This window comes from Sebastes fasciatus, chromosome 1 (genome assembly GCF_043250625.1).
Source record: "Sebastes fasciatus isolate fSebFas1 chromosome 1, fSebFas1.pri, whole genome shotgun sequence".
NCBI lineage: Eukaryota > Metazoa > Chordata > Actinopteri > Perciformes > Sebastidae > Sebastes > Sebastes fasciatus.
Window position 1 is genome coordinate 17,519,299 of NC_133795.1, and position 20,774 is coordinate 17,540,072.

At 40.7% G+C, this 20,774-nt stretch overlaps 1 protein-coding gene across 2 annotated transcripts in view; it reads right to left on the reverse strand.

Annotated features, from left to right (window-relative positions):
* Window positions 1–13,245, reverse strand: part of LOC141767063 (sodium-coupled neutral amino acid transporter 3-like) — a 50,331-nt gene extending 37,086 nt beyond the window's left edge. For both annotated transcript variants that reach the window (XM_074634320.1, XM_074634313.1), the window contains exon 1: window positions 12,944–13,245. The gene's annotated coding sequence lies outside the window, so the exon portion shown is untranslated. The remainder of the gene's footprint in view (window positions 1–12,943) is intronic.
* Window positions 13,246–20,774: the final 7,529 nt, after the last annotated feature.

Genomic DNA, 20,774 nt, shown 5'->3' on the forward strand with positions numbered 1-20,774 from the left:
TCCCCGTTCAATGGATGCGTTAAAGCAGAGCTAAACTGTTTTAAATGCCATCAAGAAGCCTGAATAACCTTTTCTTCATCACCACTCTGCAGGTCATTTGAAAGAAAGCAAACCGATCTCACCACAGTAATTCTGAAAATTGGAAATGAAAATAAAAAAAACTCACTTCCGAAAGGATTTTATTGCACTGTAGCATCTAAAGCGAATTCCTCATCCTGACTCTCTGTCCATGAACAGGAAGAGATTTCCTGCAGATTAAGAGATTACACATGCCAACAATTTCACTGATGAGCAGCTAATAGATCTATCAGAGGACATTTTATTGTAAAACAGTGCGTTGAGACCAGGGACCTCTGACAGCTCAGGATGATAAGAGTAGGTCAGATTAAGAGCCCATCTCGCTCAAGCAGGAAATCAGGATCAAACCGCTCAGGTCACTCCATCCATACACTCTTGCTCCTGTATAAAAATAGCAGCAGAGGAGTGAATAGCCTCACTGTAACCCCCACGTCATCATGTCACACTCCGAGCTGTGTTTAAAGTGATGCTGCATGTGCCGCCGAGCACCGCAGCTGCCTGAAATAAGCGGCAAACAATCGCCGAACGCAGCCAGCAACCATCTGTCTGTATTCTGGTTCTTCACACAAGGGTGAACATGCACACACACACACACACACACACACACACACACACAGACGTCATGCTGTTGTTGGATGAATGAAACATCCCAAACAGCTACAGGCAGAAAATAAAGCTACCATCATGATGTAGGATTACACTCACTGTAGAACCAAGATGTTTGCAATATATATATCTTCTGTGTTGCTATGACAGAGGATGGGCATGAAACTACATATACAGTATATATACAGTATGTACTACTCACTACACCGTACCCATCTTTTAAGTGGTCACGTCTCCAGTCTGATCTCGAGCGCACAGCTGACAGGTTTGTTTACATGACGTGACATAACGCTTGCCGTTAGGACACGGTGTCGCTCTCTCTGCGGCCCAGTTCTCTGCCATCATTACGCTTGTTGTTGAATTATTCCTCGTTCAGCTCGACCCGACACATTTCATTCACTACGTTTCATTTTCAATTACTGAAAGTGACGTTGTGTGAATCCCGCCATGTGATGCATTCAGTGCGTGCAAGGCAGACAGCCGCGGTAGTGCTGCTTTTTGTTTAACTACACAATCGAATACAGTTTTCATTTTCAGATTAGAATGTCTGTTTTTTTTTACAATTGGAATATATATTTGAATTTAGAAATATTCATTGACAGCCCCAGTGTGTAGGATTGCTGTCCATCAATCAATTAGCAATATCTAGGTTATATTGTAGAAAAAAAGGTTTTAAAATTTTCAGGAAGTTTCATGAATCAAACATTTTTCCCCACCCCTTATATACAGTATATATATATATATATATATATATATATATATATAGGGGAGAGTGGGGTAAAATGAGCCAGTGGGTAAGTTGACCCACCCCCTGTATCTTGGCAACTGTGATTATGTTTTGTCATGTGACCATAAATTCAGGAAGTACCCATCATTTCTATCTTGCTGTGATGAAGTGAAGCACATGGGAGAAGTGGTAAGTACTTTTTTACACCAAAAACAGTTTTTTCCATCAAAGTAAATTTTCTGCATGTCAGGAATAATGACTGTTAGGTCAAAGCAAATTTATCCAGGTCTAAAAAAATATATTATACTTGTTGGTGATTTACTAACGTATAAAATCATGGGAATCCCTTCGCTAAAGATTAGCCTGAATTGCTAAACTGGGCTATTTTTTCCAAAATGGTAGCTATGGGGCAAAGTGAGCCAAAGGCTATGGGGTAAGTTGAGCCACTGGCTCACTAATATTCTACTATTATTCCGAGCCACTGGCTCAACTTACCCCACCATAAATTAACCAAATGAATTCTCTGAAGTATAAAATGGTATTACTGTTGAGTGTTACACAACTTGGTTTGATTTTTTATATGTTAACCTTTATAGAAGAGGGAGATAAAGGAAGTTAAAACAGTTGGTTATAGTGGAACAGCAGAGACAAAGAGGGTCCTCACAGAGGAGGTAGAGAAGGAGCTTGCAGACCATATCAAGAAGCTGGCTGAACAGTTCCACGGCCTTACTCCAAAGAAATGCTGTGAACTGGCATTGGAATTGGCAGAAAGAACAACCTTCCTGTCCCCAACAACTGGAAAGAGCAGGGTTTAGCAGGTAGGCCTAGGTCAAACCAAAGACCAAGACGAAAATCACAGCGTACAGCAGTTCTGAGGAGAGTGTGATGCCATCCCATTTGATGACACTTCTGAGCATGAGAGTTCTAATGATGAGAGAAGTGAATCAGACATCTCAGATCTGTCAGTTGGTGACTTTGTCATAGTAAACTTTGTATCCAAAGGCAGGAGCTACCTTTACATTGGCTTGGTTGAGAGCCTGGAGGGCAACGAAGTGAGTGCAAGATTTCTCAGAAGAATCCGGGGGAACACTTGACGTGAGAAGCCCACCTTTGTATTCAAGGAAAAGGATGAGGCATCTTTTCCACTGAGTGATGTGCTGAAGAAGCTACCTCAACCTCAAAAGGCTGGAGGAACTGCAAGGAGGGAGCAACAGTTCATATTTCACTGCAACCTTGACGACTGGAATATTGTTGAATATTGAATGAATTTTTGATTGTTCAATGGTCTTGAAACTCACAGGTGGTTTGTTCTCACAAGTTCATAACTGTGAAACTGTTTGTTAACACACTTATGCTGAGGTTTAAACTTAAAAACTCAGATGTTCAGTTTACCCCACGATGGCTCAACTTACCCACTGACTCGGATCAACTTACCCCTTACCTGGGGCAAGTTGAGCCACAGGAGCACTTTTTTTGGGAAGGTCATTTTTTTCAGACAGCTTTGTGATGGATGCATGCTGATCATTTCATTTGATAGGAGAGATCCTGAATTTAAGGTTCAAGTTTTCATTCTGCTTCTGTCTCATTTTCCCTAACCTCGAGGACAGCATAAGTAAAAATTGGCTCATCTTACCCCACTCTCCCCTATATATCGCAGCTACAGTGCAGTGTTTTGTTGCCACATGCCGTAACAATGATCTGATTTGCGCCTCTTGAAAGTCTTCTTCTCCACAGCGATGGTGACTGAGGCTCATGGGTAGTGTAGTATTTAGTAGCCATTCATCAAACTGTACCAAACAGATGGAAATTTGAGGGAAAGTTGAAATAATTAAAAGGTGCTAAATACGGGATTGGGAGCATTTCTCTTGCCTCTCAACGGCTCTCAATATGGCGACGGCGAGCCGGCAGCTTGCAGCTGACGGTGCTAACAGTGCAAACAACGGCGAAATTGCTGGCAGAGATGACAGTGTATACCTGAGGGGGAACCGGAGGGTGGGTGCTACGCTTCCGCAATGACGCCATCGGTTGGGACGTCATGATCCGCCGTAACTGCCAGCAGAGAGCAGTGCAGCGCAGCGGTTGTGAGCAAGCCAGTGAGGCACGCTCACATGCACGAACATGCACTAAAAGGCCCAGCTATGTCAACAAAACAAGGAGTAGCTCTGATGAAAACACACACAGAGGGAGAGAATGACTCTGCTCAGGTAGACATCACTCCTCTATATCTTTACATAGCAAATAGCTGTTCAATGATATATTAATGCATTGAATATTTAGCACCTTTAAAAAATACGATGGCCGAAAACATAAAGCTTCAGCTGTGGATAAACTATCCGGGAGGTGTTTTCATGTTGAGGAACACTGGAGATGTAATTAAAGGCTCTGCAGACCCACACAGGTGTTTTCAATCATTCTAATGCTAATTAGCTCTCTGCTCAGGGGGGCGATTAGTGACGTTACTGATGAGAATAGAGGAGCTCCCTGGTGGCCTACACCATGCTGCAAATGACCACGAACCATCCGAGGACCTTTTGTTGCATGTCGTTCTCCATCTCTCTCCCATTATTTCCTGTCATCCCTTTACTGTTGACTTTCTAAATAAGGCATAAAAAAATGCCCCACAAAATAAAAATGAAATAGTCTAATGTCTCTATGACTGGGTTTGAGAGTTTACTTGACTTTTATTAGGGAACTAACATTTTTCATAACATTCACTGCAAAAAACTGAGGACAATAATATTGTAACTGAGTGTTTGAGTCTCTCATTAGACACTACTTGCCTTTTGGGCCTTGGTATCCTCTGTTTCTCTTTCCTTACAGTGTTGTCTCTCTCTCTCTCTTTCTCTCTGCTGCAGGCCTGAGTACCGCTGTGATTAGCCAGCAGGGAGAATAGGGGATTAACTTCTGACTCAGAGATTTGTATGTGAGTTTCTGAGATGCTCCACATCTCCAGGGTTCCTATAAGCTGCTGTGAGATACACACGTCAGAGACTGTAAAATGATGCAGGACGTGGTCTCATTTAAATATCCACTGCCATCATGTGGAAGGTATTATCTCACAGCAAGTGTTTCAGACAGAGACAGAGTCTTTAATCAGGATTATTCTGTATGTTCAAAGCAGGAAAATAAACGACCGCAACAATTTTCTCTTAAATCTCCTTTGATGATTCGGTAAGCTACGTTTCCTTATAAAGGGATGGATGCTGACGTGTAAGCACTATATGGAATGGTGAATTGAATGGCTTCATGCACACATCATAATACATTATCTAAAATATTTGCACATAAAAACACGGCTGTCTATAGTCAATCATATCAATGCATAACCTGATGTTAAATACATATTATAAAGATATATAATCTCTGATGCACAGGTTGAATTATTTACTCATCCCAAACTATTTGAGACTATAACAGGATGTGTAGGAGGTGGGGGGATGTGGTCTTTTTTTGTGAATTTGGTATGACAGCTGTATGTCCTTAAAGCATGTTGGTGACATTTGTTCCACAAATGGTTGTCAAAATATACGTAAAATACATTTTTCCCAAAGATGGTTTCTGTCATTTTAGGTAGTTCATGTCACGCTGATGGATGTTCAAGTGTTAATCTTTCTGAAAAGTTTGGTTTCAATTAGTTATTTGATGCTATAAAAATGGGATGAGACGTCACAAATCTGTGTAATAGAACATGTGTCCATTAGATCATAAATGTAATTATAGAGATATTATGGTTAGTCTGGCTCCAAATGACGTCAAAATCTCAAGATGGCAGTTCCCGTATCCAGGATATTTAGGCTTCACTTTTGTACAGTAGGAGGAAGTGGAGACGCGTCATCCATCTATATATATGTATGGTTGTAACCTGTTGAATTCGGGACGGGTAGTGGAACTCTACTCTAATGGCAAAATCCACTTCAAGACACTTTTTGTTTTCCACAATACCTCCTCTTTAAGAATACATTTGTTGATTTTGGGTAGTCACTTGTTTTGTCACTCAGATTTGTGTATTTCCTCTGTGAGACTCACAGTAGGCCAGCAGTCTACTGTTATGTCTCCTGGCCTGATTGGCGTGGGGTAGCTCGAGTATGACAGGTGTCTGCACTATAACGTGGGGCTGGACCCCGGAAATAGTGATGCAGTGTGGATTGTCTTTACTGTCTTGTGACGCGACTGCGTGGGAGCACCAGCGTGGTGACTCACTGAAAGTGTGATTTATTTATAGAATCACACAACACTTTCTGTCACTCTGGTTCAACTCACTCGACACTGGACACCCCACAGACAGGAGGGGACACTAGAATAGCATCGTCCAGAGACTTCTTTAAAACTGTACATGCAGGACAGGTACAAACAGCTGTTGGGAAAAACAAAAGTGGAGTGGTAAGATGCAGGACTAAAGTAATCAACATGATGTCATGGTTCAGATTTACGTACACGAAAGCGCAGGGAGCTGAGCTTTGCTTAAATTTGCATTTGTAATTAGCATCTGATTCACTCAATGAGACACACACTACAATGTCTTATCAAAAGAGTTATTGCTATAGTGCATTAGCCAAGTTCAAGGCTTTTTCTATTTCTTTGGTGCTATAAAATAGTAAAATATGGTCTTCATTTATTATTACTGCCCTTTTTTCTATTGATGCATGTGTTTGTTTATTAATTTGTTTATGCAGTATCTAGTTCAGTGCAGTTCCCAGTGTAATCTTTTGGAGATATTTTCATTTTAAACTGGTTCTTTCAAACTGTGTGAAGGTTATCGAATCCAGCGGAATCTGTAATGAAGCAGACTTCCTCCTGTTATTTGCACAATCCTCCATTAAACGCGTCTCCATTTGCCTCTGATGACAGTCAAATTGCAGCTCCAGGCGGCCGTGCATGTTTGATGCTAACACACACACACACTTCTCCAGGTGCAGGATGCACCTATAATTAGGCACTGAGAGCGTAGTAAATTTAAGTCACTTGTTGACTTAGCGTGTGTATCGCGGTGGGATCAAAGAGAAAACAGAAAAGGAGGAAAGCGTGTCCAAACAGAAACAGCCTATCAAAACTGAGAAATGCAAAAAGGAGGAAATCATTCAGGGTATCACCAGTGTGGATACAAATACTGTTTACAGCGAGGATGCCGAATGCCATGTTGGTCTTGAGGTGATGATGACAGGTTATTAAGACTCTGTATATTCCCACATCTGTTTCAACATCACACTTTGTATGTAGAACAAATGATTCACTTGATTTGAATGTGATCTCAGCCCTGTGGCTCCCTGGCTCACGAGCTTCCTCCATCACCTCTGTGCAGAACACAGTAACACTGTGCTGCTGCTTAATAAGCAAAACTGCAAATAAGCTGTTAACAAGCACCTTTTATAATATATTTTTGCATAACTTCTTGTACAACAAAGTGTTTTATCAGATGCCAGATTGTGTGTTATCTAAAAAAAATGGGTTGTACACACTGCAAAAGAAAGCAACAATGTGACATACATTGTTTGCAGAAGGGAATCATGGGGGGGTAGAGTAAGAAGTCAGAGCCAGGAAGGTGTATACTTAAAGTTAGATATTCATACGTTAGAAAAACATGATGAACTTATACAAAAGTGACAAATAGAGATAAATTGCATGGTCAAGTTAAGGCTTCTTGCCAAAACAGTAAATTACTGTGATGGATGTAACTGTGTTTTTTGTTTTCTTAGAGGTCATGTATTTACACGTGCCACATGTGCTCCATTCATTTGATCTGAATGAATAAAGGAAGGGTGATAAGAACTGGTCTGGACAGTAACACAATGATGGCCTGCTGATGCCAAATCAAATTGGGCTTGTTCTCAGACTGCTGTCGAATACAGCCCTGGAAGCGAATGCCAGCAGATTCACTAGATGAAGAAGCTTGCAAGTCATGGTGAGAGCAAACACGATTTGCACACTCTTCAGTATGAGTTTAGTATAACTATGAATATAAATGAAAAATATGTGACGACGCTGCTGACACACTGTAGGTGCAAACATTTCAACAAGTACTTCTGGCCAGCATACCACTTTGCTTTGCTTGTTGTTTTTTTCTGGATGAATATAACAAAATGTCACTACTCTCTTGTGGACAAACAATAATGGTGACTCAGTCCGATATCAATATATCTGCAATGAGCTAAGATCAGCTGATTCATATCAGTCTGGCCGATTTATCACTCGGGCTCAAATGGAAACTTACTCCTGCAGTATTATCCACTTCTACGTCATTGATCTGTATATTCAGTTTATTTCAAACAATCGTCGCATCAGAAGTACTCACTTAATACAGTAGTGCATGTAGCTTTGTTGTGGAGAAACTATGAGTGTTTCTGAACAAACAAATCAAAGTATTAAATTAAACGTTATGTAAAAGTGAAACCTGGTTTTCACTTAGTTGTGGCACACGATGAAGCAAAAGCCCCCCCCACCGAAGTTTCGTCTCAATGTCAGGCTGTCTAATAATGCAGATCCATTAAAATCAATCAACCAGGCTGCAGAATACAGTTAGACTCTAAGTATGAAATACCTCACAATACCCATGACTCTGGACTTTGGCAGATTATGTAAGATCTAGCTTTAAGAAGTTCCTGTTTATGGGAATGCAACTAACTCTCGATTCATCGTTTGGTCTATAAAACATCAGAAAACAGTGAAAAATGACCATCACATTATCCTGGGGGCACAAGGTGACGTCATCAGTTGTCTTGTTTTGTCCAACTAACAGTTCAAAACCCCAAATATTCAATTTACTATAAAGTAAGATCAAGAAAGGTAGCAAATTCTCATTTGAGAACCTCGAATCATCACATTTTTGTCATTTTTGCTTAAAGAATGACTTAAATGATTATCAAAATAATTGCGGATGAATTTTTTTTTGATCAATTAATTGCAGATCTACCGGTTTACCCAACAGGTCTTACTTGATATAAAAGCATATGACTTTTTGTCTCCTTCTGATAGTCATCTGTGGTTATTTTGCACCGTGGCTCCTACGCAGATCATCTGAGGACCGAACATAAAGGACGGCAGTAACACGGTCAAGGACACAACCTCTGTGAGGACATGGTATGCCAGTTGTATTAGTTAGAACAATAGGTCATGATGCAATCAGCTAACCAGACAGTCCTCCCTCAACGCCACACCGTTCAATGCCAGCTCTGTCTTCTCTCAATCATGCGCCCTAAAACAAAGTCCCATCCTCTGCTGGCATCTGCCACTCGTCTCCCTCCTGTTTCCTCCTCATCACATGGGAGGAGGGCAAAAGAAAGAGAGTGCACCGTGGGGGCGAATGCATTCATTGGGCTGGAAGTACAACTCACGCAGTGTTTGACCACCATGGTGGATGTTGCACTGCTGACTCTGTCACATGCCGCGGCACCATGGACGTCCAAATCCCAATCCACTAACAGAGACCTCCAGAGCACAGCAGGCACCCGCTGTAAGCAGATCAATGTGAGGCTTAAGTATCAAATCCCTCATAGAACTAAGAATTGCGCTGAGTACAATAAGCCAGCGATGGATAATGAGCAGAAATACAGCTCTAGCTGAGACTCAGAAGATTCAGACTTTGGGGTGAATAAGGTGGCGCAAGACTTTCCTCTATCTGTCCTTCTGAAGTGTCTTTGGCATTTTAATCTGGAAGAAGCAAGAGAGACTTATACCAGGCGACCCTTTACTCTGACCTCCTTACAAGAAGTACAAGTGAAAGAAATGCCCTCTGGCAGTGGTTCCCAACATGGGTGTCGGGAATAAAAAGTTTTGGTATATTTTGCTTTCCTTGTCTGTACAGTGTTATCCAACCCTCTCATGGGAAGACGTATAAACATGAACATTACACGTGTTATTATGACTCATTTAAGGCTTTCCGCGTGTCATTTGTACGCCACGAAACAAAACTATGGTAACGTCCGCAGTTAGGTAGAGGGAACAGAATCCCTCACTTAGGTTAAGGCAACAAAACCACTTAGTTAGGTTTAAGAAAAATGCATTGGTTGGGCTTAAAATAAGTACATAAACTAAGTAAAATACGCACTGAAACAACATCGCTTAAGTGCGGAAAACATGTCACAAACGTCACTAAAAAACAACGCAATTTACAAAACAAAGTACCGGTCTCGAACACCGGCGTCCTGGTTCAAAGTTGTGTATTTGTTGGACCCATACACCTCCCCACCTGCCAACCATCTCGCTTTTTATTCAACGTCACTAGCTCTGAGCGGAGCATACTTACACAGATTCGCTTACATTGCAGTCTAGTGTACAAAAGACATGGCAAAAGCAAGAAAGGCGTTCTTATTGCACGCAAAACACCTTGCGCGTTATCGTGTCATTTATATGCCTTTTTGGGCTGTGTTATCTATTCGGGCCTTATTAATCAATCAAGAAAAAAACAACTATACTCTTCAGTTGAACTGCTCACAGCTCATAGGCACGGACCCTCTGATGAACCACTGCAGTTATCGGGATTAATACAGTATTATGCAAACAGTACATGTGCATTTTTCAGCCAATATGAAGTTTCAATTACATTAGACAGCTGTTCCCATAATAAGACATGGATGTGAGACTCTGCTTAATCTACTGTTGATTACTGGGCAGCTCAGTGTTGAGGGTTTCTCCTACTTAGGATAAATGCCAGCCTATTGGTTAGATGGGCTCTAAGTGGTGCGACCTTATGCAAGCTGCAATTCATCTGTGATAACCCTCAGTATGTCCACACAAGTCTTTCATACATCAGTCTGCACTTAGAAAATGTAGGAATACTGTGATATGGCAAGCAAATGAGCCCTAAAAGGGACACATATACCTTAAGTTACCTATGGCCTAGCTGTTCTATCCCATCCTTCATTTCTTTCTAAAACACAAAGCACACAATCTATCAAACTGATAAAATATGATTTTGACTGTGCCGATACAACGCTGGATTTTTGTAACTAGTGAGAGAACAGATAGATGAATCTGTTCCCTGTAAAACCTCAAGTTCAGACAGAAGCTCGGGTCCTTCTTTCATAGTTTAATACATCGACAGAGTCACAGCAGGGTGTTCCTTTCTTCTCACAGTGAACTACATTGCACTTTAAGACTGAACAATCCCTTCATGTTTTTCTTTTCATTCCTGCAGAGGTAAACCAATACTGCTGCAGGAGAAGAAGAGTACATTGGACACCGAGCTTTGATCAAATCAAATAGGATACTTAGTGTGTTATCTGAGCCTGTCTCATCCAATAGTGAAGAAAAGAAGAGGCAGGTGAGGGAGCCTTGAACATTTCTTATCCACTAACCTCAGATTCAAAAAGAAGAACTATAAAGAGAGACTGCTTCTTTTCTGCTTTAATCCTACTATAGTAGTTGTGAATGAGGGATGTGACTCTTTCCCTCTTTCCTTGTCAATCAATACTTTTTTTAATCAACCTGCGAGGCGATGATATTCATCTCACAATATCTTTTCAATCTCTATTCCAATCTTCAGCGGTGCCTGTGCATGACCACACACATGCACACATGCTTCCACTCTCATACAGGCACAAGAATACAGTCTGATACACACCAGATCAAAAGCTCAGCACGCACCACTGCCCGGCTGGGGCTGGATCAGTCTGTTCACACTGGGATGGGAGTTTGGAGAGAGCCAGGAGCACATGGACCCACGACAAGTCAGAGAGAGAGAGAGAGAGAGAGGAAGCAGAGGCCAAGCTGGCCAGACTGCAGCTCTCGCCAGCTCCGGACCGTCAAATCTAGCAGTCACAGTCTCACCTGCTGCACACAAGCCCTTGAGGTGACTCATCGTGGAGGAGTGAATGACTGGGGACTTTGTCTGCTGCAGGTTGACACCAGAAACCATGCTGCTGTTAAGAGATCTATCCAGTCTACGGGATGCTTTGCACCTAGTCTAGCTGGATGAATAAATACATTTGCTAAAAGTAATAGTATCTGGTTTACTATGCACATTCAGTTCTTACATGTATTGCCTTAATTCAGACCAATCAAACAAAAGTAATGCTTAAAAGATGCATTTTCCCCTGCCAGTAACATCAGATATAGATTTATATATCTGTATTAGGGCTGTCGCAATTTATATTTCGGAGGTTGTAGTGGGCTCAATTTTAAAGCTAGAAGATACAAGCATCATACAAAACTAGAAAGCCTAAGGAATCCATTAGTACCAACCATGTCATACTAGCTTGTCGCGAAGGAGGTTAAATAAAGCTCCAAATTTATGCAAAATTTTGGAGAGGAAAAACTGTCATGGTCATTTTATGATAATCACATGCAGTTTGGGACAATCATAGTCAAGTCAGCACACTGACACACTGACAGCTGTTGTTGCCTGTTGGGCTGCAGTTTGCTAGGTCATGATTTGAGCATATCTTTCATGCTAAATGCAGTACCTGTGAGGGTTTCTGGACAATATTTGTCATTGTTTTGTGTTGTTAATTGATTTGTAATAAAACATATAGACATACATTTGCATAAAGCAGCATATTTGCCCACTCCCATGTTGATAAGAGTATTAAATACTTGACAAATCTCCCTTTACAGTATATTTTGAACAGATAAAAAAAATGTGCAATTAAGGTGCGATTAATCACGATTAATCATGGACAATCATGCGATTAATCGCGATTAAATATTTGAATCGATTGACAGCCCCTTTGTATATGATGAATAATATTTGAGGGCTGTTTGGCCCCTTCCTAGCTCGACTTGGCATCCCACCAAAAGCCTGCATATGTCAGTCAGACTAGGCGACATCACCACACATGAGGACCAGATGGCACCTGTAGCTGAGCTGTGACTGGTGTGAGCCAGCTGTGGATGCTTCAAAATTAGACAGGCAATCCAGAAAATGAAGCTGTATAGACTGAATGCCTCATACGTTTACATTACTGAAACAATGTCATTCCTATAGTCCTGACTGGCACGACAGATGCAGTAAAGATAGAAAAGTGTTCCAAATGAAAATGAAAATCATAAGAAACAGGGTCATGGAGGAGCTTCCATCCAATGCCCAAGTTTGATCTCACTAAGCTACTCTACTTGATCATCATGGTGGTGAGAGGAGAGGGCATCACTGGGATGACTGTTTTTAATCTGAGGTTTCACTCTATAAACAGAGGAAACATTTATCCAGTTGTGCACCAAATCATCCCTGCAGATTCCAAGATAAGCCCCGAGGAAAAGAAAAGCACTAACAAAGGGGATCTGTGTCCAAGTGGGAATCTCAATAGTAGGTTATGTTATTATGCAGCTATACACATCAAGTGCTGCACGATTTGTAATGTCACCTCTCTCTCTTTCTCTCTACTCTACTCTCTGGCTGGTTATATCTGGCCACCGAGGAGAATGCATGAATGAAACACTTCTACTCTGCATTTTACTCTCGTTTTAGTAAATGTCACACTCGAGCACAAGGAGCGCGTTCATTGAAATGCATGCTCATATTTAGGTCTCCATATCTGTGAAAAACACGCTCGTTAAGTTAAAATGCGTCGACGTTATAAAGCGCACAGCAGAAAGCCTTACCAGAGAAGTACCAGCGTCCTCCTCCAAACTCCAAATATCTCCACACACAGATCTCAGCCTCCGACCCCCACGTCGCGTCGTGTCGACCTGTCTCTCTGTCTCTCTGTCCCACTACGTCCGCCCTCCGTCCCAAAGAACTGCGCTCATGTGTCATGTGTTTCAGACTAAACGTTCCCAGTAATTTGCTCCAAAAGTGGGATGTGAAGATTGAGCTCTGGTTCCGCCTCCTGCACGCACAGCGACCCCCAATCACAACGATGCTGTGCACAAGCTGCTGTGTGCATGGTGTGAGATGAAGGCAGCCAGAGCGCGCATGGACACGAGAGCCCCCCTATTTGGCACGCGCCTTTTTAATTAATCGTTTGGAAATGACGACCCTGTGCTATATTGATGGTTAAAGGGGGTCGCTGCTTTTATAACCTGTAACCTGTCATTTGTAGCTGTATTATCACATAATGCCAAATGGATAGTTCCACCTTTCTATGTTAGAAACATGAATACAGAGGGGGAGGAAAAATAAATTATGTGGGATTCGAAAAAAAAGGACAAATATGATTTTGTCTCGCTATTGTTGTAAAAAAAAACTGATGTGGAATGCAAAATGAAATAAAATAAACTGTATACGCAAATCATTTCTTCTTCTTATTTCTTATAAAATAGCTCAAACAGCTACATGAGCATGATGATGATGAGATGATGGGGATTTTATCGTCGTGCTTGAGCGCGCATCATGAGACAATAGGAGACAGTGAGAGTGAGTGGTCGCGAGGAGATCTGCACACGTGCATTTATTTAATCTACTCGAGTGTTTTCCTCTTTAATTAGCTCCAAAAAATCGATTGCAATGTTTTTTTTCCTTAAACACGCAATCAGCAACGTACACATCAGCAGCCTGCATGAGACCATGTGCCACAAAAGCTCACTGTTGCTTACGCACGAAGCCTTCTTTTATACGCACGCTCCATTTCTAGGTCATCGCGTTTTGATGTCACATCGTCGCTCCTGGGAGCGTGTTTTCTCTCTCTCTCTCTCTCTCTCTCTCTCTCTCTCTCTCACTCTCTTTCTCTCTCTGTCTCTCTCTCTGTCTCTCCTCGAGCTCATGTTCACGCGAGGAAGACACCTGCAGTCAGATTAGAGCGTGCAGGTTCCCCTCATCCTACAGTGTGAACATTCATCTGTATTCATATAATCAGAATCAGAATCAGAATCGTGTTTATTGCCAGGTGTAAGAGGTATACACTATAGGAATTTGCTTTGGTTTTGTTGGTGCAAGTCAAACAGTATAATAACAAAAGAATAGATAAAGACGTTAGAATAAAATAAGAATAAAAAAAATTAATTTCTACCAATATAAATTATACAAAATAAGCTATAAACAAAAATAAACATGATATAAACAGATAGTGCAAATATTGTATATAGGCAGGTATAGAGCCACACATATTTTCCATAGAGAACTGACTCATTTATAAGGCATTAATTACTGCAGAGATGGAAGAAGTACTCAGATCCTCTAGTAAAAGTAGAAATACCACAGAAATACACCATTACAAGTAAAAGCCCTGCATTCAAAATGTTACTTAGAGCAGCAGTGGGTAGAATTGGAGCAAATATGATTAAGATTATTAGTATTTTATTAGTATTTTTGGGAGAAAGTGTCTCAGCTTTGTGGGAGAAGATAATGCATGTTTGCAAATACAGGTAGGCTGTGTATGTGCTTGTTTTTATGCAGGTTGGCAGTGGTGGAATACAACAGAGTACTTTTACTCAAGTACTGTATTTAAACCTGCAGTGGGTAGAAATGGAGCAAATATGATTAAAAAAAGTATTTTTTTATAAAACCGGCACTGTATCTTGACAGTAGATCATGAGACAGGTAATCTGAAAAAAATCTTGTTCCTCTGTGTCTTCCGGTGCTCCTAACGGCATCTGCAAGATTTCACAGACCGGAGGAAAACAACCAATCAGGTCAAATTTAGGCAGCGCTGATCAAATATGAATCAATATTCTGTTACTGTAATGACTATTTCTCGCCTCAAATGTTGTCAGAAACATCTTGTAGTGTACTGTTTAGCTATAAAAGGAGAAAGTTTGTGACCCGGCAGCCATGTTGAGATCTGTTGAGGAAATACCAAGCACCGCCCACCAGCCGGAGCACACTTCCTCATTTTACAGCTAAATAGTACACTACAAGATGTTTCTGAAAACATTTGAGTAGAGAAATAGGCATTACAGTAACATAATATTGATTAATATTTTATCAGTGCTGCCTAGTTTGACCGTTTGATCGGAGTTCGGAAGTGATTGACAGCTGCTCAGAGACGGCAGGCTCCAGCTCGACTATGATTGGTTGTTTTCCTCCGGTCTGTGAAATCTTACAGATGCCATTAGGAGCACCGGAGGACTCAGAGATTTTTTCCAGATTACCTGTCTCATGAACTACTGTCAGGATATAGTGCCTCTGTTACATTCCACCACTGCCAACCTGCATAAAAACCATCACATACACATCCTACCTGTATTTGCAAACATGCATTATCTTCTCCCACAAAGCTGAGACACTTTCTCCCACAAATACCACACTGTCATCTCACCCCAGACTGAACCAGCAACCACAATTTTCCTTTGAAGCCGTGGCAGTGAACCTGACCTTGTGGAAAGCAGAGGACATTTAACCTCTGGGACATATACGCTCAGCATCTGCTCTGAGGTTGACCCAGTGGGGAACCGCTACCCATAGAGGAAAGGCCAGAGATGCTGAGAAAGTGGCTGGTGCACCCCAGAGGTCAGCGGAGGAGCTCAACAGATGTACATACGCTATGGTTCAAAGAATGAATCCCCCAAGTGCATGCGCTTTAATCTGTGGTTTCATTTCAAGAACACTGTCTTCCGGCCGTCCCTATTTCTATTCACAAATAACACGTTGGCATGCTAATTTAAGCTCTGTGAGCTAATGAGGAGGAGAGGGTGAACGCAAAGGACATCTGGCAACTGGTTCTGGAGGCACATTCAGCTGTCCTTTCTTCTTTTCGTGGTGTGTGTACTCGTCTCACCCTGCCTCACCTATCTGTCAGCTTTACTCCAGAGGACTTTCTGACCGCCAAGAGCATTGCACAGCAAGGTGTAACCATAGAAACAGGGTGTAGCAAAGGCCTGCAACACAAAGTTAGATGACCAGTGAGCAGAGATGTTCAATGACTAATGAAGTATGGCAGCAAGTAATGCATTTTAGCTCACATGTCAGGGTCTTCTAATGCAAGTGACTACACTGTGATGGGTGACATATTGCACAGAATGCTTATTCCAGATAGAAATGCATGGTTGTTCTAATGTTATTCACAAACAAAAACATACATAACAGAACAAACATAAATATAAAAGTATACATCAGCAAGACTACAGCCGTGCTATAGCGGTTGTCAGGCTGTATAGCACAGAGCTTTGAGCTAAATTATAAATGCTAACATGCGGACATGCTAACAATGACAAATCTGTCCAACACTTGTGACACACTTGTGTGAAATCAAAAGCTATTACAACTCATCCTGTGGGAGTGTGAATGTCTGCACAACATTTCATGGCAATCCATCCAAAATTTTTGCTTTATTTTAGTCTGGATCAAATAGGTGGACCAACTGACAAACATTTGCTCTTTAACTTCCATTGAAAGGCACACAAAAGGTTAATGAAAATAATTTCTTGTGCAGAGATCACAGATGCACTTTGATTAACATGTCATTGCTGGCCAGTAGAAATGCTGGCAGAGATCAGTCAGTTTTAGACGCCGCTATTTTCACAATAATGAGCTAAAAAGACACATCAGAGATTGTTAGTGTGCATAATGATCTGACAGATTCTTCTTTTAGGCCTACAATATGAAACTAACATTGTAGTAGATCATTTATACATACTAATACAGATTAAAGGTACAGTGTGTAGGATTTGGCGGCATGTAGTGGGGTGGTTGCAGATTGCAACCAACTAAGTACACCTCCGCTCACTCCTCCCTTTCCAAGACTGCGGTAACGTGAGCCGCCGAGTGCAAAACTGCGTGGTAACGCTGTTTGCCTCGCTCAGAGGCCATCCTCACCATAATAACACTACTTTAGGAGCAATGGAAGTCAGAAGGCGGCTGGCATTACCACGGTTTTGCACTCTGCGGCTCACATTACCGCAGTTTCACAAGCGTGGTGGAGAACTACGGTGGCCTTCAGGTAACTTAAAAACATGAAAGTCTCTCTCTAGAGCCAGTGTTTTGTTTGTCTGTTCTGGGCTACTGTAGAAACATGACGGAGCAACATGGTGGACTCTGTGAAGAGAACCTGCTCCCTATGTAGATATGAAGGGCTCATTCTAAGCTAACGAACACACGATTCTTAGTTTCAGGTGATTATACACTAATGAAAACATTATGAATATTATATTCCATTTCTGCTAGTAGATCCCCCGAAATGTTACACTGGCCCTTTAAGTAAGAAATGATAATTTAGGCACCTTGCTCCATATATGGTAAATGCAATGCCACTTTCACATTACACATGTATTTTACTCCTATTTTTTGACATGACAGTCTTTTTGTCACAAAAACTCATTTGTTGATCAAAAAGCAGTTTGATATTGTCTTGCTTTCACCAAAAGAGTCCAACAGATTGTGGTGGTGTGCCTTCATAGAAAAAGTCCTAAGTCATCATTGTAGAAACTGCAATGCACACACACTGTTGAATATCAACAAAGCAGCACAGCATTGTGAACAGCTTTGAATGGATTTGTGAAAACAATGGGAGCCTTTGACTTCTGGGAGGTCAGGCAAACCTGCAGAACAATAAGAGCTTATAACTTTGGTGACCGAGAATACATAAGTGGATTTTCACTTTTCAAAGGCACGTCAAGAGAAATAAAATCAAATTTGCCAATTATTTTTAAACTCTATGAATTTCCGCTCCTTTTCCTATTATTATCCTGCACCCTACAAAAAACGTCTCTCTAATCTTCACTCAATTTCCTTCAATGAGATTTAAAACTTGTTTTGTTGAATGAGTCTTTTCCAAGGAGCTTCCCTCACAAGTCTGGACTTTGATTTGTGGCCTCCTCCACAGCCTCACAGCTCCCTCCACACATAATTAGGAGAAACAGGACGAAAAGATCTCATCACAGACCACTAAACCCATTCAGTTTGTTTTGCTGAGTCCTGCTGGAAGATGCTGCAATCCAACTCAATTAAGGTCAATATTCTAGTGCTTTCATCGTTTGGGGAAAAGCTGCCAGTCACTGTGTGATTATCCAAAGTAACATAGCCGAGCAAGAAAACAGCCACGCTGTTGAAATGATGTTGTTATGCAATTAACCTGAGAGCTGGTTTCTTTATGTGGGACTATAGGCAGTTTGGTGAAGGTCCGTTAATGCCTTGTGAATGGAGTGTGGCGATGACTCACGGTCACGCAGTGTGAACATCAGCTAACACTGACGACACATGACGCGGCGCCTTGGGAGCTACAGTCCTGAGTCAGTTTGAAGGTGTTAGAGAATATTACTGCTCAGTTGATCAGGTTTGTTTACATGAATACAATCAGTAAATAAGAAGGAGGAGGAGAATATGATCCACATCAAATATGTCAACAGTCATTTAATCCTTTAATTTGTATTCTACGTTATCAGCATTGGTTTCACTTTATGTGGGCTGGGTTAGAGGAATGTTTTATAACCTTGTAATTTATCCCTTAAGTGAAGTTTACTGTTTCAATGCACTGATGTAATTTGAACAATATATACAGTATATACAGTATGTAATGGAGGCAGTATAGACAGACAGATAGATAGATAGATAGATAGATAGATAGATAGATAGATAGATAGATAGATAGATAGATAGATAGATAGATAGATAGATAGATAGATAGATAGATAGATAGATAGATGGATGGATAGATAGATAGATAGATAGATAGATAGATAGATAGATAGATAGATAGATAGATAGATAGATAGATAGATAGATAGATAGATAGATAGATAGATGGATGGATGGATAGATAGATAGATAGATAGATAGATAGATAGATAGATAGATAGATAGATAGATAGATAGAATGACTCCACCTCCCTATAATAATATTTTGAGTGCAATTAATTTGCCAAATAAGAAACAAAATGTGCAATAAACAAACTTAAACATGAATTTGACTGATAGCATTATTATTATTTTAAATTTTTTTATAGATATCGCAATAATATCATTATCGCAAATTATTTTAGCCGCAATAATCGCTTTGATCATTTGTACATTTACAAATGGACATGTATTTTTTTGTAATTAGTGATTTTTTTTAAAAAATAAATAATTTTCTGTGATTCAACAGAACAAACTTCAACTAGCTAATAGCTTTTTACAGAGCTTTCAACCATTTAACATAGTCTTCATCAAGGGTCAGTTGTGTTGGAGATGGATCTGTTGATATACCTTTAAGTCACTGTAAGCATGAAAGTTCTTTCTTGACTTTGGAAATTGCACTTTTACAATCCCAGCTCAAGTTTTCATTTGAACTTCAACACCAACACATCAGTCGAAAACAAAACAGCATATTGTCAGCGACTGTAATGTTACATAATGAAGCTGTACGCTAAAGTAACTAGGGAGTTTCTGAAGCATTTATCAAGAGGAGACATCTGTCATACGACGGGGATGATGTTTGTTATTCTCTCTGGACTTCAATCATCTGAGAAAGTTTTTACAGAAGAGGTTCACAAAGTGTCCCCTCTCCTACACACATAAACACAAAGCTGGGCCACCTGCCCACCCTCCTCTTCTACCATCAAAGAGCCTGCACTGTAACACACACACACACACACACACACACACACACACACAGAGTAGAGAAGTCCTGAGCATTATTCCTCTCTGCGGGAGGAATTCCCTGAAGGAGCAGCCTCGCCGTTCCAGGAGGGAGCCGAACTATCGAGGCCCAAAGAGGGAAGAGGGTCGGGGTGAAACAGAGTAAAGATGAAGAGAAACACATTCTAGGATAAAAGTCTGGTTAAATTGGCTTGCAATGTAAATTATCTGTCCCTTAAACATGGACTGAAACTTTCAGAATTGTTTCAAAATGTTCTGGTGACAATAAAATGTTGTGTTTACCATGGTTACCACAAAGTTCATTAACAAAAAAAATACAGTCAGAAATGTTAATTTAGGGTGGACCTTGCTCCAATCAATAGCAAAACAAATTATTATCAATTGGAGTAAAATTTTGTTACAGATCACTATCACAATATGTATTTTTAAGTCAGTCAGTCCAGACTGAAATATCTCAACAACTTATGGATGGATTGGCATTAGATTTGGTGCAGACATTCATAATAACCAGAGCATGAATCCTGTCCATCCATGCAATATACGTTTGATCATCAAAACAACACTTATATTAAAGGGGAACTATAAATTTGTGTGTTATGTGTTTTTGATGTGACATGTTATTCCTATGGTCTAAGACAGTCCAAAAATATTAGTAAACATGAACAACTCTCTCCCAAATCCAAAAACTAGAGTGCTAAAACTCAAACAGGGTATAAAGTGTGGAGCTGCTCCATAGACAATGAATGGGGAGAGATGTTCTAGATGACACTGAGAGCACTCAGAGGAATGATCTGAATATATGGGAACATTTTCTGTTTCACAACTGACAACACTACAATAAAATAAAGCTCATTTGGGTATAAAAAAGAAAACAAACATTCTGTGGGTCCAAAAAATCAGTTTCCCATTCATTGTCTGTGGAGCAGCTCTAGACTTTATACCGTATGACATCACACGTTTGAGACTTATTTCTCTGGTTTC